Raw genomic sequence first — 12,956 nt, forward strand, 5'->3', positions numbered from 1 at the left:
GACACATCTGAGGAACCCCATCAGCGAGGCACAATGTCTGTACAACGACAGTCACATCGCCACCAGGTCTGTCGTTGAACATGCGATAGGACTGCTCAAGATGCGATTTCGGTGTCTGGATCGATCTGAGGGAGCGTTTCAATACGCACCAGCAAGAGTGGGTAGAATTAGAGTCGTCTGTTGCATCCTGCACAACATCGCGCAACAGAGAGGGTTACAGGTGGATGAGGCCCCATGCCCTTATCCAGTATTCACATCTGCCATCTACATTGAGGAGGAGGAGGACGAAGGGCAACCCATGGGCAGAGCAGCAGCTCACCTTGGCTGCTCGTGAGGCCAGGGAGTCACTGATATTTGACTGATTCTCATAAGGACATCTGCAAAGTGAGGATAGTCCAGTCCTCAGACCACCTGGAATGAGCATTGCCAACACCAGCACCCCCCTCCCCCCTGCACAAAACAGTCCTACAACTACACGTACACCCACTGTAAAGTCACCCACTGGGTGGCATCAAGTCTCGCCGTTCATGGTGAAGCACATGAAAGGGCATTATCACAAAAGCCCGTCAAGAATGGGCAAGATGTGGCAGTAGTGGTGAGAATGATAACATTTAATGTGAATTTAACAAAAACCAAATATAAATGAAAAACATGACAGTCTGTCAGACACCTTTGTGCATACCCTTCGTGACCACAAAACCTTAGCCTTTTGCTTCCTACTACTTCTACATGGTGCTTCCCCTGTGGCTGTATCAGAGGTAGTGACAGGTTGCTCATGTTCATGCTTTGACTGTTGAGATGCTTTGGAGCCTATGAGGGCCCCTCAAAAGACTGCTCCACCTGCACCTGTGCAGGGGCAGAGTCGGCCACCTGGAGAGGAGGAAGCATTGTGGGTACTAGTTGAGGGGGGGCGACGGGTGAGACGTGGGAGCGCTTTGAGTGGAATCCCCACTTCCATGTCCCCTTGCGCTATCATCCCTCTCCTGGGCCAGGCCCTCATCACTCCTACCACCCTGCTGGCCAACAGTTTGGAGGACATGTATGAGGCCTTGTAAGCCCAGTTGTAAAGTATCTGTCTGCCTGTTTAAGGCAGCAGAATGTTGTTCACCCTGAGTCCGCATGGCTGTTGTTAGGGCCTGAATGGACTCATTTGTGAGCCGTGCTTGAAGCTCAATGGAGGCTAGCCTTCTCTCCATCACAGACATTCCTGAACTTACCTGCGACACTATCTCGGAGATTCCCTCACATACCTGTGCCACCATTCCACTAATGCAGGAGTTGGACTCCTCCATTCTCGCCGCAAATGTGGAGAGTGTGCTTGGCACCTGTTTCAGTATCTCGCAAATGTGCTGCTGTTCCTCGATCATTCTCCTTTTAAAGGATGGCCCCCAGGGTTCAGCATCTGCGTCCAGCTGAGCAGAGCCTGGAGAGGAGTGCACCCACTGACCCGGACTCTCCACAGCTGCCCCTGCCACCAGTGTCTGCTTGTGCTCACTTGTGTGTGGTGACTCACCAGGCGCCAACCCAACTAACTGATGACTAGGACTCATCGAGGTGCGAGTATCTGCGTTGGTGGATGGCTCACTAAGATGTGACGGTGCGCCCTCAGAGGCTGGGAGTTCCTCTGAGAAATCATCCTCTCCCGTCACTTCGGTCGCTGAAGGGCCCGTAAGAGAACAGAAGGTAATATTAAGAACCATCACAGATGTGCAATGTTGCGCTGAGCATACTGAGGTGTTCAACATGCCATGCATTGTTAACATCAAATCATGTGTGTGATGAATTTTAAAGTTGTGTCACCAGATGTTTGTGGGGTGCCAGTCTCGGCATCCCCGACAGACAGGCAGTCGAGGGTGCGGCTGATCTGCAGAGCCATCCCCTCCACCTCTGTGAGGACCACTATTTGTTGTGGCCCCCCTGCAGTGCTCGTCCCTCTCGCGTGCATTTTGCGTTCTCTTCTACAAGGAAAGAAAGTACAGACGTGTGAGTGAGTGAGGGTGAACTGGTCAGTTGATGAATGCATTGCTTTGGGCGAGGCTGACCATGAAAGAGATGTATTGAAGGGTGACTGTCAGACAGAGATATCACATTGGATCAGGATTGAGGTGAGTGGTAGTGGTGGGTTCACAAATGGGGAGGTGAGGAAGTGCTCAGGAAGTGAAGGTAAGTTCATGCTGAGCCTTAAGTGGGTGTGAGGAGTGATGTGATGGAGTAGACCTGGTAGTGCAGAATGTGAGTGGGGGAGTAGGTGGTGATGTGAACCACGGAATGCAGGAGAATCAGTCAGTGTACTCACTTTTGCTGACATAGTTAGATCATTGAAGTGCTTCCTGCACTGCACCCAAGTACGTGCGATGTAGCTCCTGCTGGTCATCTCCTCTGCCACCTCGAGCTCGGCCGCCTTGGTGGCAGAGGCAGGGCGCTTCCACCAGGTAAACATTTTCCTCCTCCTCCTCACACCGGCCAGCAGCACCTCAATTGAGGCGTCACTGAATCATAGAGCTGACTTGCCCCTCTGCTGCTCCATTCTGCCTGGTTGCTCCTTTGGCAAAAGCCATTCTTGCAATGGCCCTTTAAATAGAGACACTCCAGCTGACAGCAGGTCATGCGGGTACGCAGTCCGCCCACTGCGCAGCTTTCGGACGGCAAACCCGGAACCAATGTTAACGGCCATCAATTTAGTCGTGATCGCGTGGGGAAAGTTGGGATTTATTTTTCAAGTTTCCCGTGTGCCCATTGACCCCTCCCCCCACCCGCTGCCATCCCGCCGACATATTAAAATCATGCCCCAGAAGTCTGTTAACCTTGTTAAATAAAAGTCTGTTTTTCTACTCCTTTGTCTAAAGATGTGAAGGCATTATTAAGATTTTTGATAAATTTTCATCAGCAACAAAGAAAATATCAGAATTCCAACTATGATCTCATTCACTGTCCTGCCCTAGGTCTGGTTTTGAAATGGTAAAATGTGGTAACCCTTTGTAACAGGTCAGAGGTCAAACTCCTGCTTAGAGGCACAGCCCAATTTCACGGAGCTTTCTGTGAACGAGGAACAAAATAACTGGATTGATTGACAGTAAAATTCAAAGGCAATGGGACTTCAATTGTTAATTAGTTTCTGTTGCACAAAATGTTAAGCCAAGAGGCCATTTGTTTCTTTTACAAATTTAAGATGCAGTTATACCAGTGGTGCTTTCCAGACACTGGGAATGATTTTTCCCTTATGGAAAATAAATGCCTGTCCTTTCACCTCAATTTAAAACCCACTGATAACATTGAGGGAGGCGTGATTTCGAAACAGGCATTGGCGATAATGGAAAAACTTGCAGCCAATCCTGACACACCTGTAATAAAGAACCTTTAACTTTTCTCAAGCAGCTGACAAGCCAGTTGACCAGTGTAAATGTCAAAGTTCAGTAATCCTGTTGTGGAATGCACAGTGTGGTTGGGAAAAGCCTGAACGACAATTTGCTTTAAAGAGCCCAGTCCACTGACAAGATCCTGTGTGTGTTCAGGCCCTCAGGGTGGCACAGGCACAATGGGCCTAATGATCTCCTGAAAAAATGCATGATTCTATAAATGCTCATTATTAGTTAATGAACATATTTAAACCTAGGTTCAATACATTTTTGTTGTAGATGTAAGAAAAAAATTATGAAAAAGTGGGAAATTTTTTTTAAAATCAGCAATTTCAATAGATTTGTAAAATATACATACTGAACATGTTGATATCTTTTAGTTTGCCATGATAAATATGACAGTTTGCTCAGTATTAAGCAATCATTCAGGATTTTTTTTTAAGGTACAGCAATAAGTATTCAATATGTTGCGATCAGAGGAGGTGGTGTCCTGTTTCCTTTGGTTGGTTGGAGCTGCTAGCAGAGGTTAATATGTTCTTTACAAGATGCTGAACATCAACCTTAGACCATCATAAATCTTTGTTGTGAGTTAGCACAAGAGGGATCTGCGTCATTCTGAGTCTGAAGCAATGAGATAATACAGCTAGGAATCTCTACTCGTGGTGGCTGGTTTCTTTTGTACCGCTGTGGTTAGTTGGTGTTTTGAAGGTCAGTCAGCTGATCAATGCCACGCTAGGAATGTTTGGCTGCGACTGTTATGTAACACCTCCTAAACTGGAGATCTATTGGAGAATGGTTGATCCACACTGCCTTGGTAAGTGAAAAACAGGATGCTGAATACGGTAGGAAATAATGAAACTTATTGTGAAAGGTTTATCTGTGTTATTTTACTGAGGGGCTACATGGGATTGGAGTTAGGGTTTGTCACTTTCGGAGGGGGGGAAATGTAAGTGACAGCATCAGGAAGTGAGAAGAATCAAGTGTTTTGCACTATTAGCCTTTCAAACACCAGAATGATGTCACTCTCATCTCTTTGCCAAGTAACGTAAAATGAGGTAGGATTTATAATTTGTTGCAAAAGTAGTTTGTGATATACACATTGAAAAACTATTTAACAATGATACATTACATGTGTCGGTGACGCTATTTAATACTGACACATGACACGTATGAGTGAGTCTTGTGTATGTGGGAAGCAGCCAGGGAGGGAAGGGAATGTCTTACAGTACAATAGGATCCTCTAGTAATGTTTGTACTTGTAGATTTGGTGTGTGCTACAGTTTGCATTTTGGTGACTGGGGCAGATATTTTGCTGCATACATAAGATCATACTTGGGAAATGATGGTGCTTATTGAATTTTTTCGCTAGCTGACATGTGAGCATAATAAAAGGAAATAGAAACTGGCATAAAAGAGGCTGTTCTGTCCTGGTAGAATGTCTCGTGAGAGACTGGACCATGGAAATAAGCTAAGGTGCAATGATACATTCTATGCAATGACATCACATTGCGGATTGCAGCAGTATTACAAATTTAATTATTTTCAATCTTGGTTTTAATAAAAATCCAACGGAAAGATATTAAAACTACATTTTAAAAAGTGCATGCTGCCACTACTGTAGTGTGCACTTGCCATGGACGTCAGTGTGATAAGCCATCAAAAGCAGACAGTTCTGCTGTTTTAGCAACTCAATCTACTTGAACATTTCCCTGTAAGGTGATGACACCTGCTTAGATAACTAGTCAATCTACATTCTTCAAATTCTCCGACTGAACGCTACAATGTAATCAGCAATTTACTTTGCATCGAAGACTCTCGTATTAATGAACTTTCAGTACACAAGGTCATGCTTCGTAGAGTTGCTGGCAGACCAAAATTTACCATGGTTTTTGAGATAATGGGGGAGAGTTTCCGCGGAGGGTTCTTCTGATCTCTCGCTGTAACGTTAGCAGAAGATCCGGGGGCTCTGCGGATCTCCTGCTGAAGTTTACAGTGGGCGATCGGGAAAACGCCATCAAAATTCCAGATAAGTATTTGGGGGTCGAGTTTCCGCTCCTTTACGCCAGTAATATCAGTGCAATCCGGGTGAATTTGGCCGAACCAGCTCAAAAGATCTGGGAATTTTAAACATGAGTTGCGCCCAAAACCACTTACATTCGTGTTTTCCACGATCTTTTACGCTGGTTTAAGATTCAATTTGCTCAGATCAGGCCCCGCCCACAAACTGGCCCCGCCTCCAGGTACACATTGCGACATTCCGCTGATTGCACTGGTTCGGGAAGACGCCTCAAATTGCGCTCTTTTTCGCAGGCGCACAGGCACGTTTTAAAAGTTTTTGCTTTTCAAAAAATATTTAATTTCCTAGGAAGCCAACTAGTGTACACCAATGAAATTAGTAAATAGTTCAGTATAGTTTTTTCAAGTCATTTTTAATGGAGGACTGGACCCTCTTATTAAAAATGCTTATTTTTGGTGATAAACCCATTTTCAGCTGTATTAATAAAACTGCACCAGGGTACCACTCTTAAATACATCAAGGAATATCTTTTAATGGAAGGAGAAAAAGAAATAATTACATTCTATTACGCTGCCCGACTGCGCTGGTTCATGGAAGATTTTATGATTATGATTATGCAAATAAATTTTATCGGAAACTTGAACTGTAATCTAACGAACGAAATTCCGAGTGCATTTTGGGTGCAATTTCTTTTTAAAAACTTTTTAATACTGCCTGAAACATAAAGAGTGCTAAATTGGGCCGTGTAGCGCCCGTTGTTTCAGCGCTATACGGCCTCTCTGACATCCAAGATGGCATCTTGGATGTGCACGCACATTTCCAGCGTGCTGTGTGTCGGACGCCATCTTGGTATAGGAGTTAGTGCAGGTGCAGATAACGAACGCTGGAATCAAGTAAAGTAGGGAGAAAATGCGTGCAATCAGTGTGCAATGCTGATTTAAAGTGATAGACACCATTTTGGACCTTAATGCTCAACTCAACGCACAATCTTAACCCTGACCATCTGAACGTGTCTTAGAGTGCTTGGAGGATCCCCCAGCAGCGCTATTTAAAGGGGCCATGCAGTTGTTGCAGGTTAGATGCTGGATTATTGCTTCTGGCTGCTGGTGGAATAGGAAGTGTTTTTTGAAGCTCCCTAAACTTATTGAGAGTTCCTAGAGTATATTTGAGAGTGGTTTGGCAGGTACTGCCTTACGGTTCAGAAAGTTACAACCGTGGTTGAATAACATTCCTGGCAACCACGGGCGGTCTGCTCGGGCTCCCGCTGGGCACTGAGCACGACTGGGAGCATGCAGAGGCCACGGATAGCAGGTCAAGCTGTGAGGAGATGGAGGATGAGGAAGCGCAGGGCACTGAGCAGGAGGCCCTAACCAATGAGGGCCTTCCGGGACCAATTATCTTAGCTCAACATGACCGAGGAGGATTGCATCCGACGCCTGAGGTTCACCAAGGAAGCCGTCACCGAGATCTGTCAACTGGTGTGGCCACAACTGCAGCCTCAGAGCAGGGCGAGGACAGCATTGCCTGTGGCTGTGAAGGTCACCATGGCGCTGAATTTCTACGGCTCAGGATCATTTCAGGCCTCTGCTGGTGACGTACAACATCTCGCTGTATGCAGTGCACTGCTGCATAAGGGAGGTCACAGATGCACTGTACCAGATGAGGAACAGGTTCATCACCTTTCCTCTCGACAGAGACAATCAGAACAAGCGAGCATGGGGGTTTGCATACATTGCTGGCTTCCCCATGGTGCAGGGTGCCATTGACTGTATGCATATTGCCCTGCGTGCCCCGCACGTCAACTCAGCTGTCTTCGTCAACCGAAACGGCTTCCACTCCCTCAACGTGCAGCTGGTGTGCGATCACACGCATCGAATCATAGATGTCGATGCCCGCTACCCTGGGAGCAGTCACGATGCCTTCATCATGCGACGGTCCAACGTGCCAGCTATCTTTCACCCGACTTGGCAAGTCAAAGGCTGGCTACTGGGCGACAAGGGCTATCCCCTCACACCGTGGCTCATGACACCGGTCAGGAACCCATGCCCACGTGCACAGCAGGCCTATAATGAGAGCCATGCTGCCACACACAACATCGTGGAGCACACCATTGGCCTCCTCAAATAATGCTTCTGCTGCCTGGACCGGTCTGCAGGAGCCCTGCAGTACTCCCCCGAGCGGGTGGGCAGATTTGTGGTGGTATGCTGCAAGCTGCACAACCTCGCCATCATGTGGGACCAGCCTTTGTCACCAATGATTGGAGAAGACCCTGAACCAGAGGTGGAGACTGAGGAGGAAGAGGCTGAGGAAGAGGAAGAGGAGGAGGAGGAGGAGGAGAGGGTGGAGCTGGAAGAGGAAGTGGAGGAAGACGCAAGGGTGCAACAGGAATCACAAGCCTTGTCTGAAAGGGCTCTGCGTGCTCGCCTGATCCGTGCCCGCTATCAATAATGTCAACTATATCGCCCAACTCACCAACAGTCCTACACTCTCCACCTTTCCGCACCCACAAGACAATCAAATCGCCCTCCATCTGATTACACATTGGTTTCCCCCTCAGCTCATGGCATAAATAAAAACCATCACCAAATGCAAGTTCAAAGTCTCATTTATCAATGAATAAATGAAATTATGCAAAACATAACCGAACTATTCACCCTTGAGCATTCCCTTAGTGCCTGTTGTTCATGTGCCTTTACCTATCCTAGTGCTCCTACGAGGTGCTTCCACAGTGGCTGGAGCATGGGTGGTGGGAGGCTGCTGGCCTTCAATGGAGGAGTGTACAGATGGCCTCGAGCAGCTCTGGGCCAGGAGAGCCCGGCTTCAGACTGCATCGTCTCGGCCTGGGCTGCAGCAGTCTGGCCTGGCTGGCCAATTGTCAACAACAGGGGCACTGGCAGAGTGGCGGGGTGGGAGCAGGAAGGCTGTCGTCCTGAGAGAGGACAGCAGGTCCAACTGCCATGGCGCTACTGCCACTCTCCTGTGGCGGCGCCTCAGCACTCCTGGTGATCGGCTGGAGAACGGATTGCTGGAGTACTGTGATGCCCTGGAAGCCCTGTTCCACAGTGGTCCCCAGACCCATGATAGCAGCAGTCTGAGCTGCAAATGCAGCAGTCAGACCTTGGATGGCAGATGTTTGTGCTGCAATAGAAGCTGTGACATCAGTCATCAGACGCTGCATCATGGTGGGTTCCACAGGTGTGCTGATGGAGGTGACCACCCATTCCATGTTGGAAAGGATGGGCTCCAAGCTCTGTGCAAAGCCCTGCGCCAAGTTGGAGTTGGACTCCTCCATGTCCCTTCTCATTGTGCGCAGGCTTTCTGGCAGGCTTTCCAGTGCCCCAAGCATTTGGTGGTGTACGCCCACCAGCCGTCTTCTGTAGCCTGGCCCATCAAAGTCCTCATCTGACTCCTCTGCAGCAGAACTAGTGAGTGACCTCGCCCTCCGGTGAGCTGGCACCTGTGGTAACCATTCCCCCCGCCCCGGCTCCTGCGCAGTTGTGCCTGGTGTCTCACCACGTGCAGATCCCTCCTCTATACTAGCCTCTAAAGGATGGGCAGTGTCAGTCTCTGAGCTGGTGGAAGCAAGTGTCAGATTGAGTGACGATGTGGCTTCAGTGTCCCCCTCCTCCTCGGACGGTATCGCCACGTGTTCTTGGGTATTTGCAATGACAAAGGGAAACAGGTTGAGTTGTGGAGTGGGGAGAGGAGCAAATAAGACGTGTGTGCTGACAGCATCTGTGGCACAAGAGTCAGAAAAGATTATGGGAGGATGGAGATGTGGGAAAGGGGAAGGAGCATTAGATATGCAGAGACCCCCTTCATTGGGACCTCCAGCGTGGCATGTTGTTACGGCTGCAGCGATGGCCCTCTCAAAGATCCGAAGCAATGTCTCCTCTGGGAGGGTCAGGATGTGTAAGCGTCCCCATCCTCCCTCAGGTCTTTCCTGCTGCCGGCTGCTTTGCACCACCTTCTCCTGCAAGACAGATGACAGTGTGTCAGTGAGTATCCTGCAAGGTGTGTGGGTGATGTGCCTGTCGTGGTCGAATCGCTGCCAGTTTGCATGACCTGTGAGTGGTGGTTGTGTGGCCTGCAAGTGTGGTACTATGTGCGGGTGAGGTGCAGCATGCCGAGTGCAGCATTGTGTATGGATGGGCAGAGTTTGTTGGTGGGTGGGTGACGGGGAGTGTGATGCGTGGAGCAGTGGTGCAGCTGGTAGGATATTCCATTTGACACTTGCATTCACTCACCTTGACCACTCGTGTCAAATCATTGAACTTCTTTCGGCACTGCACCCACGTGCGTGGTGTATTCCTTTTGGCATTGACTTCCCGCGCCACAGCCTGTGGAGCTGCCGTCTGGAGGGTCTCCTGCCAACCCGGGGGTACATGTTGGCCCTCCTTTCGTCCACCCCTTTCTCCAGGGCCTCCAGTGCATCATCGGAGAAGCGTGGAGCCCTCTCTCATGCCGGTCCTGCTATCCTCTTGGCCATCTTTCCCTCCTCCTAGTAAACTGTGTACCTGCCATTTGAAATGTGCAGCTACACCTTTAAGAGGTGCAGGCTGATGATGATGTGCTCAGTGCACGCCCCATTTCCAACTTTCTCATTCTCCGTGCAGCCAGCGCTACCCGTGCTGCTGAGAGGCATGGAGATATCATGGTAAGTAGCAGGCAGCACAAAGTTCTGCCTGCGTAGGGGCCATTGGGCCCGGGGTACTAGCGTATCAAACTACCCCCGCCTGAAAACAGCCCTTCATGAATTTTTCCTCCATAGCCTTTGAGATTCTGTGTTCTAAAATGCATAACCTATGAGGCTCCACAACAAGTGGAATTACTTTAGGAATGGCTGCCATCAATTGTATTATGGACCCTGAAAAAAAAAAGTCTGGTTTTATAACTGGTACTAAAATATTATTTTCGTGCTATTTAATACATATTTTAATGGCTTAGGCATACTGTAGATTGCAGATGATACAATATGTGGCAGAGCAGGTGGTCAGGACCAGATTCGGAATGACTTGGACCTTTCAGGTAACTGGGCAAATAGGTGGCAGATGCAATTCAGTCCGGATAAGTGCGAAATAATATAGAAGCAAGGGACGACAAGAGGCAGCATAAATTAAAGGGAACACTGATACAGCAGGCTGATCAGAAAAGAGATCTCTGGGTAATGGTGGCTAGATCTGTGAAATTGTCAGCACAATGCCTTTTTCTACTGAAAAGAAACATGTCAGTCACTGGGTTACAATCGCCAAAGGATATCGTAGTTTAAACAAGGTTATTTTGTGAATACCCAGAATTAGTCAGAACTAATCTGGAGTATTGTATAGAGTTCAGGTCACCTAACCATAGAAATGATGTTACATTTATGTTTATGGGTAGGGAGGAGGGCAATTAAGATGATTCTGGTATCAGTAATTTAAGTTCTGAGAAACGGTTAAGGAAGATGAGCTTGTTTGGAAAAGAGTAGACTTTGAGGTTATCTAATTGAAATTTTCACGATTATGAAGGCAACTGACAAAATGAATCTCAGCAAATTGTCCACTGGGGTGAGGGGTTCAAATGCCAGGAGACACTGGCAGAAATTTAGGAGGAAAAAGGAAATGCTAGGGAACGTTTTCACCCAAAGGGTAATGGAACTGTGGGGGTGTTATTATGGAAAACCACTGAAGTGAACATTATAAATATGTTCAAGAGACAATTGAATATATTCCTGGACAGAGAAGGGATTAGTCAAGTAGGTGTGTTGATCAATGAAAAAAGGTCAGGCTTGTTGTGGCTAATGGGCTTCTCATATTCCTAAAAATATTTGAATTTTTAATATATTGAAATACCTGATCCTTCTCAGTGAAGTGCAAAACAGTAATCCAGCTTTAGGGTTCAGATGATAAATGCAGACTATTCTAGCTTCACTTTTCTAGTTTATGATTACTGAGTTGAAATATTCAGATGCTATGTATGGGTTGAGATGCAGATGAGGATGGCCATTCATTCAGAAAGAGCCTTCCCACCACAGCATCCATCTGTTTCTTAAGCAACTCCAGGATTTTTATCTCTTTTACTTTAATTTTTGAACTATTTACCAGCTATGTGTCGCTAAAGGGTTACCTCTTAGTTGCTTCTTTTCGAGGCTGAATTTGCAGGGTCATAATCAGGGTTTTGACTTTATTTTTTCTTGCAGCAGACTTTCTTGCCCCCGCCCCCCCAAAACAAAAAAAACCTCTCCATTTACACACTAATGCCCTGTAATAGTATTGGTAAATTCTTCATTCCATTCATATCCCACCCCTATGTGTTTGCTTTCCAGTTCCCATACATCCATCTGTTCTCCATATGTCCAACTACAGGTGCTGAAGTTTACTGTTGGTCCTTCTTTCCAACAAGAGAAAAAAAACGACTATTCCAGCCTCTATGGTTGGAGTGAAAAGGTTCTGTTAGCTAAAGTGATAATGTTTAAGTAGGAACTTTGTCAATCCTGTTCTGGAGATTGGTGTAGTCCAGCCTCACAATAGCATCTTCTTACTCTCTCTTGTTGGACAGAAAACAGTGCTGAACAGTATCAGCTATGTAGGTTGGAGCAAAGGCATAGGTTAGAGAAGAGGTGACCCTTTGGGTATGTCGTGGAGTTGTAGGACAGGGGTCACGGCCACAGTTCCATCCATGCCAGCAGGTTTCTGGCTATCTGGGGGTGGGGAAGGAGGCACAGAGCAGAATCAGGGCCTTCCGCACTGCTGGCGACAAATGGCACATGAGTCACCTAGCTGCTATCGTGGATTTCTTATCCTCTGGTGTCAGAGGCCGGGGACCAGGTTGCCTGCAAACCCTCCTGGTGAGGAGAAGGAACTTAAAATAGATTTATTAGGGGTGAAGGAGAGTATATAAAATACGCTTCTTTGAGCCACTTCTCTCTCCCCCCCCCCCCCCCCCCCACCTCCCCTTCAGTTAAATTGAGAAGGAGCTGTAGAACTGGGTCACAGAAAATGTTGGGAGGTAAATCAACATTGCTGAACCAAGACTACTTCTGATGTTTATATTTATGTTGCTGAGACTGACTGGAGGCGTTACAAGTGTAATTAAGGTCCTTGGACCTTCTCAGGGGAGCTGGATTCATTGTGGGTGATTCCTGAGTTGTGGGATGCTTGGTAGTTCTGCAAAGAAACAGACTCCTTGTTGACAATAGGAACTTATTATTAAAAACCCGTACAGTGGTTTGCAAAAACGCACTGGGGAATGAGGCTGTAAATATACAACACAGTACAGTAATTAAATTGTGGACCTGATTCAGGGGCAAGCTGTCCGGAATATTATTTTTCCCCTTGTAGTCGCTGATTTATTGTACAACACTTCTGGCAGTTCGGAATGTGCGAGATTCAAATACTTTCTTGACAGAAAAATGCCAATAGGACTGAATAAAATGCTATAGCTGTGTAGGCTGCTTGGCCTTTCTCTAATGCTTTCGTTCTTTCTGTTTCCTTTTTTGACTTGATGGCTGGGACTTCCCATGCTGTTTCTGAGTTGGGTCATCCTCTGCCATTTTGATGTTCGCCTCCTCCTCCCATTTCCTGCAGGCAACTTGGTCCCCGGCC

At 47.3% G+C, this 12,956-nt stretch overlaps 1 protein-coding gene across 4 annotated transcripts in view; it reads left to right on the forward strand.

The window, feature by feature from the left end:
• Positions 1-12,956, forward strand: part of myo1b (myosin IB) — a 240,566-nt gene that overhangs the window by 85,317 nt on the left and 142,293 nt on the right. Inside the window, exon 1 of one of the 4 annotated variants that reach the window (XM_067987758.1) lies at positions 4,073-4,170. The exons of the other annotated variants lie outside the window; for them this stretch is intronic. The gene's annotated coding sequence lies outside the window, so the exon portion shown is untranslated. Of the gene's footprint in view, positions 1-4,072; positions 4,171-12,956 lie in introns of those variants that run through there. 4 annotated transcript variants of the gene reach the window in all.

This window comes from Heptranchias perlo, chromosome 7 (genome assembly GCF_035084215.1).
Source record: "Heptranchias perlo isolate sHepPer1 chromosome 7, sHepPer1.hap1, whole genome shotgun sequence".
Taxonomy (NCBI): domain Eukaryota; kingdom Metazoa; phylum Chordata; class Chondrichthyes; order Hexanchiformes; family Hexanchidae; genus Heptranchias; species Heptranchias perlo.